Source organism: Daucus carota, chromosome 1 (genome assembly GCF_001625215.2).
Source record: "Daucus carota subsp. sativus chromosome 1, DH1 v3.0, whole genome shotgun sequence".
Classification (NCBI taxonomy): domain Eukaryota; kingdom Viridiplantae; phylum Streptophyta; class Magnoliopsida; order Apiales; family Apiaceae; genus Daucus; species Daucus carota.
This window is the reverse complement of record NC_030381.2, coordinates 30902955-30910063: the sequence shown is the minus strand read 5'-3', so window position 1 is coordinate 30910063 and position 7109 is coordinate 30902955. Positions and strand designations below refer to the sequence as shown.

Below are 7109 nucleotides of genomic sequence, written 5' to 3'. Positions count from 1 at the left end.
TATAAATTATAATCTCTTTTAGGTAGAAACAATACCATGATTGGAAATTTAAAGAGAAATATAAAAAAATTATAATCTCTTTTAGGTAGAAATAATACCTTATATATGTGAAAATTCATTTAAGGTACCTCCCGTATATATAAAAGATAACCTAAATAATATAAAAAGAATGATGAGTAATGTTCCCAACTCTATAGTTGGTTGTCCCATCAAGTTCACTTATTGAAATAAATCAGCTAGTATGTTTCAAATGAAACCGGTCTTTTAATGGCTATCTTATGCAAGTAGCTCACATGTTGTATATGTCATTCAATTATTTTCCACTATAGCCTAATGTGATATTAATAATGTACACATGATTTTAATTTTGTATTTAAATATTAGCATAAAAATGACACTTACCACATAGTATCTACAATATTCCACTAGGAAATAAATGATATATTGAATAATTGAGCCATGATAACATTCTTACTACAAAAGTTTACATGTAAATAAAAGATACATCCAAGAATGGCCGGTATATAGTAAGTGATTTACATACACAAAATAGAATATCACAAATTAAACCATGTTGCTTCAATATTGTTTTTGGGCAACCAATTAATGAGACATCACCATATGAAGCAATTATAATAATATGCACATTGACAACATTTGCGAGCCGCGAAACCATTTGCGTGCCTCAAAGAATGAACAAAATTTTCATAAATAATCCTATTGAGTAGCATTGTAATAAATTTCTAGAGAACAAAATAGATCGATAGTAGTAGATAAAATATAAAAGCTTATTTGTGAAAAATGATCCTTAGGGTACCATTGTGATAATTTTCCATATATGTTTTACCTATGACATCTTTTTTCCAAATTGAGATATATCCATTATGAAATTCGGTAATGTAGATATCTCGCAAGGATTACCAAGGATTGTTTAAATGTTATCCATTTAACATCAATAAAAATTTAAGTCAAAGAAATTGATGAAATATTAATGTTGAGATTTAGATGAATACCTATAACCACCTCCATATTTGGAACAAGCTTAAGAATTTGATTAGGAACCTTGTATCTAAGAGTTCAAGTAGGTCTAACTCATGTACCATGTATCTATAGAATGACATAAAAATTCAGTGCTACATCAATAGAGTAATGTCTAATTAAAATTGTGATATACATAATTCATAGCATACACGAAAAATAAACTTTTTAGATCAAATGTAAGTTATTCATAACATACACCGGTAATAAATGATGAACAATTAGGGGAGACTTTAAAAAAAGAAATACGCTGAGATAAGACAAATATTTAAATGAGGAACTAAATAACAAAAGAGGAAAGTGTGCACACTTAGTTCATGTTTTCGACTCTAATATGCAATATGTAATAAGGCCACTTAAAAATATATAAAAAGTAAGAACTATAATTCTAAATTATGTGAACATTATATTTCATTTGAAAAGTATACTAAACAATCAATTATGTGGCCATCTTTATCCTTAAAATTACACTAATGTGTATAAGTTAGAAACATTATCCTTACCGTTACACTAATATTTATAAGGTAGAAACACTAAGTTATGAATAACAGTCTAAAATTTCTTCAATAATTAGGATTTTAAAATGCCTATAGGTAGCAAATACGCTATCTACATAAAATTGTACAAATTTTTGAATGCATTTAAATTATATCATTGGATATCCGAGCATTGCCACCCATAATTTTTATGGTAATTAGCACGCCATATAAACTTAAAAAGACAAATTAGAGGAGCATTGTAAAAGAAATAAAAGGGAAAGTCAAACATGTTGACTTGTGTGAATTAAAAAAATATGTAATCAAGATTTCCCCGTCTCTTTGAAAAGGTACGTTTTTTTCGCCATTATCTTGTTGCAATCATGGATAAATGTTTTTCATGTGTTTTGTTTGCTTGTTTTGTTTGTTTTGTTTATATTATGATAGCATATCTGCATCATATATAGTAATCAATTTACCCCATTCCTCTTCTAATTTTAAAGTTGTATAGATTTTTTAGGTGATCGAAAATATGGATTTGTATCTGGCTTGGTAATTTTGTTTGGATTAATTTGTAGATCAGGTCGAGTTTTGTAACTTTTTTCCCGGTATTTTTTCGAAATGTTTTGTCTTAGTCGGATTTGCTATATGCTCGGCCGGAATATTGATTTGAAATTAGGTTTGTTATAGATTTCGATATGAGTTCTTGGCGTTCTTGATTGTGTGGGTATGTTAAGTGTGTGGTTTGATCTACTATATTAAAAGTTTTAGTTTTAACATGTTTTTAGGTGCATGTTTTTATTGATGACTAATTTGTTATGATTTGAATATCGGTTTTTTAATTATGACTTTGTTTTTATATTATTTGTATGTATATTTATGTGCAATATTTTTTAAAATTGGAAGTAATAAACTTTTTTTTTTTGTCATAAAACGGTTGTATTATACCTTATTCGGTTATTTTTCGATAGGAATATATCTTGATCTAATTTGGTATGTTTAGGCATTAGACTTTGTTAATTTACGATTTATTTTGATGTTTTTTTTTGTCTCATGTGCCAATATTATGGGTCATTATGATGTTTCAAATATCTTGCATAAATATTTTTCATGAATATTTAGTAACATTTATATGTATATATCAAAAAGTTTTGAAGTTATATAATATATAGGGACCGTTTGGGTTAAGTTAAAAGAAGTGACTTCGTGCTTAAACTTAAGAAGTGGAATAGAAGTGAGATGTAATAAGTTAAGAAAATGTTTGGAAAAGAAATGAAAGCTGCGAGAGAGAAGCTAGCATTTTCAGCTTAATAAAAGTGCTTCTACTTATTTACACAAACGGGTCAAGAGAAGCAGAAGTCAGAAGCAGCTTTTGCTTGTACGAAATAAACAGCCCCATAAAATTGTTAATTAAAATTACTAGTTTAACTAAGTTAAGTCGAAACAAAACTATCATTTTAAGATAGAATTATATATATTCCACTAACATTTTTTCTAAATGTTTTATTTTCATAAGAAACGTGCAAAAATAGGACGGGAATAACATATTGAGTATATAAGTATTAAATATTATATTAATATTATTTTATATATACATATAATGATGGGGTTGGATCATAGACGGGTCCGATTGACCTAAATCCATATTTAATCCAATAAATAACCCATTATATTAGCCAATGAAATTATTTTGAGATTAATTCATGAATATTTAAAATAGACTCGGATCATATCTATCCATTTGGAGGCCTATTAAGTGATGGTATTTTTATACATCTAAAAGGGTGTTGTGTATGTTCTAGTTGAGGGTGATAGTGGGCCTAGAATTTATACTAAAGAGCTGGATACTAGCTCCTAATTAAAAAATTTTTGAGTGAAACTTTGTATATATATGCCAAAATATTGGGTTTCTTTTATTATTTTAATATTTTCATACTCTGATGATGACAAGTTCGCATTTCAAATTGTGTGGCTACATATATATTTGCATTAAAAATTTATCGGCTAACATAGTCAAGCAAAAATATTGGGTTTCTTTTATTATTTTCATATATATATGTTGTGGTGACATCAATTCTCTTTTCAAATTGGGTGGCTACATGTTTATTTGCATTGAAAGTTACGGGGGCTTTGTAAGTGGAACATTGTATATGCCAAAATATTGGTTTCTTTTCTTATTTTCATACTCTGTTGACAGTTCTCATTTCAATTTCTACATGTACGTGTATATTTGCATTGAAAATTTATCACTTAACATAGTCAAGTAAGAAAACACCTTCAAAACCCTTGCACTAATCCAATCACTAGATGTATGTTTTAAAACATATAGATTTCAAGAGTCACTGGGCTCTGATTATCACAAAAGCTCATATCAAGTTATCAGTTGTTGCTAGTCTCAAGCTAAGGCGTAGTACAAAGCAATCCCGGTATCCTCTTCTTCTATAGCTAGTACGCCACCTTCACTAAGCCCGAGAGCAAACTGATTGTGTTTTGTAGGATCAACCGCAAGAGTAGAAGCATACATCACCTGGCCCTAGATATAATACAGAAGGCAACTTCCAGTCAAGAGGGTAAATGATGCGGAGTCCAAGAAAACAATGTGCCCTTTAAAAAGGCAGGCATATATCATATATGGACTGGCCATCACATGAATATGCAGCATCACCGACGATCAATTCCCCGGGAATCCACTGCAAACAATACTTAAGGAGTTTGAGAATTTTTTCTGTCATTAAAAACTTTTTAATCTCAGTAGCAGAGCGACATGATATTGCACCAGGGGGCAATTTAAGAAAAACCAATATCAAGTTCTGTCGAATATGATTGTGTTCATGTAGGTATATGTGTACACACACAATTAATATTTATTTGTTCTGTGCTTGATCATTAATTCACATTATAGTAGCACCCAAAATGAACACCCTGACCTCTTTCAAATATGGTCTAATAAAGGGTGGTGAAGCATGTTGTGATACTTAACAAAGCATATAAATTAATTGTCAACACTGCAAATAATTTGCAGATACCTGCTTGCGGAGCTCGAGGTTAGGCCCTTCAAGAGTGGCTAGACAACTTTCATGTACAACCAACATATGTCTTTGGTCCTGGTGAAACTTGACAGAATTGTGCCGGGGAGACAAAGCATTTCCATGATCATTCATGAAATTAGTCGACTGGTATTTTCATCCAAATCTGTTCCAAGCACATATCTTCAAAAACCAAAAGGATTATTAGCGTCATGTGACTTTGGATCTGATATCTTCTAAAAGCCTTCCAGTTTAAAAATGCACCTGAGCATCATATCCAGACCATAAAAGGATGTTTAATGCACGGGAATAGGCAAGGGTAGTCACTCTCTTCTGATGAGCATGTATCTCGGCAATCATCCATATACGCCAAGTAGATAATAAGAACTTAATAGCTAAATCATAATTTATTTTAATGCACAACACTTAGATATCAGTATAGATAAAGACCATATCTTTCTGAACACCATAGATTAGTATAGACCATATCTTTCTGAACATCATAGATTAGTATAGGTGCAGAATTAGTAACTGAATGAAATGCCTATTTTATGGGACAGATAAAATAAGGAGCAGAGATACCAAAGAGTATCATTGGATCATTGAAATAAGGGGGCACTTGATCAGCCTCATGACATTCAAGAGTTGTTACATCATATACACTCCGGTCTTTAATTATCAAGATTTCATATAATTAAATACTCTCACATTCTTACCACAAGTTTTGAAGCATTTTCTTCATTGCTTAGCTGTGTTAATCCGACTCGTCTATTCCATTCAACGTACCCGTGTCGACACGGCACGACACAAGATAAGAAACAGGATAGAGGCCGGACTGCTCTGTTGAAAGCTCTATACCGCCCATTCATCATCGGAAAAGTCAATGGTTACCAGAGAAATCAAAAATCAAAGATCGTTGAGAAATACGGAAGAAATTGTGTAAGAAGCGATGTTATGAAATATGGGGAACAGGAAGAAGAAGATGAGAAGTGGTGAAACGGTGGAGAGAAATGAAGAAGATGGTAGTAAACGGGTGAAAAGATCGAGGAATACATGTATTGAGATGTATTATATATTACAAATATATCTGGACATCTTTAAGTCCCCATTCATTATCCAATTGTTTCCCTTTTTCCCTTTCTTTTACTTTGCTGTGCATAATTTTTGCTTTACATGAATATTGGCAAGAAAAATGTTAAATACATTTTTTTTTTCTGAAAACAAGAGAGTTTCCATTAAAACACTGAAACCTCAGAAACAATAGTCTCCAACACAGACAATGGAGGAGACAAGAATAAATTGTAGCTATTTAGCTCACAAGGTACACGCGCCATTAAATGCGCCGCCTCATTGGCTTGCTTTCTAACAAAGTGCAAGGACAAATCGGGTCTAATTTGCATGATTTCTGGGCACATCTCAAACACATGACCAATTTCAAGTTGATTTGCCGTCTTACTACAGATGAAGTTGATTGCAACCAGAGAGTCACTCTCAATTTGAACAGATTGGCCACTCCTAGCGAGCATCCAAGAGAGGGCCTCACAAATTCCAAAAGTCTGCCTCAAGAGCTGTTACCTCTCCAGCATAGTGCATGCACTTTCCTTGGATAAAATGGCCACGACAATCACGCAACACCATTCCAATTTGAAACGAGGTGCTCCCCTGGATAACAGATGCATCAACATTAAGCTTGAGGGTACCTTCGACAGGCGGCATTCATTTCTGAATATGCTCTTGCTGACCATCATTTACATTTGATCGAGAAACATGCTTCCTTAACTTAACCTCCTTCCAATCCGATACCTGCCTTTTACTTCCTTCCATAGCAACAGAGGGACTCAGAGCTCCCAAACATTTAAGTTCCGAGCATACCAGATGCCCCACAAGACAGTAGCAATGACAGAAGCCTCCTCGTCCGTTGTTGTAGCAAGCTTATGAAGTAACCAGTTAGAGGCAGAGTCTGCATTTCTCATATCATATGATAAATTCATAACTTTCCAGCACTCCGAGGCAAATTTGCAGTCGAAAAAAATATGAAGTAAATGCTCCACTTCTATGTTACACATAGGACACAAAATGGGAATATTAACCCCCTTCTCCCTTAACATATTTCGCACAGGAACATTATTCCTGCATATTCTCCACAGAAACATACGGATCTTATGAGGGATCTTTAATGACCACAGTTTCTTCCACCCTGCAGATTGCATATTCTCAAGCTGAGGAGTATTCTGCTCAGACCACAATTTGTACCCTGATTTTGCACTATAAATACCGGTATTATAGTTGTTAATTTTTGGATTTTATAAATCAATCAATTGCACATTTTCAACTAAAAAATAATGCAATATATTTTTTTTATTTCTCAAATGAAAATAAATAATTATTTTAAAATTCGCTGCATCCCCGTATCCATGTCCAAAATTAATTTGGACATTGTGACTATGTCAGGAATTTTTGATAATTCCAAATCCGATACTCAGAAATGTGTTGTGTCGGACACTCCGAATACCAAAATATTGAGTTTCTTTTATTATTTTCATATTTCATACTATGTTGATGGTTCTCA

The 7109-nt window shown here is 32.5% G+C and overlaps 1 long non-coding RNA gene across 1 annotated transcript; it reads right to left on the bottom strand.

Moving 5' to 3' along the window:
- Positions 1–3862: 3862 nt before the first annotated feature.
- Positions 3863–6888, bottom strand: LOC135150856 (uncharacterized). The gene is made up of 3 exons (XR_010289289.1): positions 4805–6888; positions 4541–4723; positions 3863–4204 (listed from the first exon to the last, which is right to left on the bottom strand). It is a non-coding gene; the product is annotated as an uncharacterized LOC135150856 (long non-coding RNA).
- Positions 6889–7109: the final 221 nt, after the last annotated feature.